This window comes from Rousettus aegyptiacus, unplaced genomic scaffold (assembly GCF_014176215.1).
Source record: "Rousettus aegyptiacus isolate mRouAeg1 unplaced genomic scaffold, mRouAeg1.p scaffold_m13_p_4, whole genome shotgun sequence".
NCBI lineage: Eukaryota > Metazoa > Chordata > Mammalia > Chiroptera > Pteropodidae > Rousettus > Rousettus aegyptiacus.
In genome coordinates, this window is record NW_023416307.1 from 127,852,544 (window position 1) to 127,853,392 (window position 849).

Consider the following 849-nt stretch of genomic DNA (forward strand, 5'->3'; position numbering starts at 1 on the left):
TGGTGGGAGAGGGGCCGTAGGTCCTTGCCCAACAGTTTAGACACCGCCGGCTAAGGCCTTACAGACCTCAGGCCCTAGTCGACAAAGGGCTGCGGTCCTCAACTAGCAAACGCCGCGCGAACGCCTTCTGGGCGCGCAACCACGTCTACCGCAGCCTGCCTTCGCGGTTCCGCAAATACCAGCGAGCCGCACCAGCGGCCTTTCTGCGTTGGGGAAGCGCCGATACTGGAGAAAGGCCGCGAGGGCGGGACTTGGGGACGGGCGGGATTATTTCCTCACTCAGCGGTCAGGGCGAGAGGCCGCGCTGGAGCCAGGGCGGAGCGCCACATGGCGCGCCTGTCCGGCTTCAGCATTGGCGGACACGCAGGAATCAGTGGAGTAAGGGAAGTCTACAGCTCACACTAGGGAAGGATGGGTCAACTGACAGAGGTTTCACCACAGCCCACACGCCAAGGAAAGGGAATTTGAGAGCGCATGGGGGAGGGGGCGGAGAAAGCAGACCGTTCGCAGAGAGCATGCTCTGTTCTGAGAGCCGTACGCGGAGAACCAGGCATGCGCAGTGAGTCCAGGGTGGGTTGGCAGTGGGGAGGGGCTGGCGTGAGCGGGCTGATGTGTTTATCCGGTTTTCTGGGTGGGCGGTCAAAGCGCACGCGTTAAGGGCGAAAGGCGGCGGAGCTGGGTAGCGGAATGCGCATGCGCTGCGCGAGCCGGTACCTCTAGGAGAGTGTGGAGGGGGCTCTTGGAGGAGAAGCTGGGGAAAAGGGAAGCGAAGGGAAAGGGCGGGGGAGGGGTGAGAGTGTGCTCTGCGCATGCGTGCGAGCGGCAGCGACGACGGCGGCGGGGGAGTCT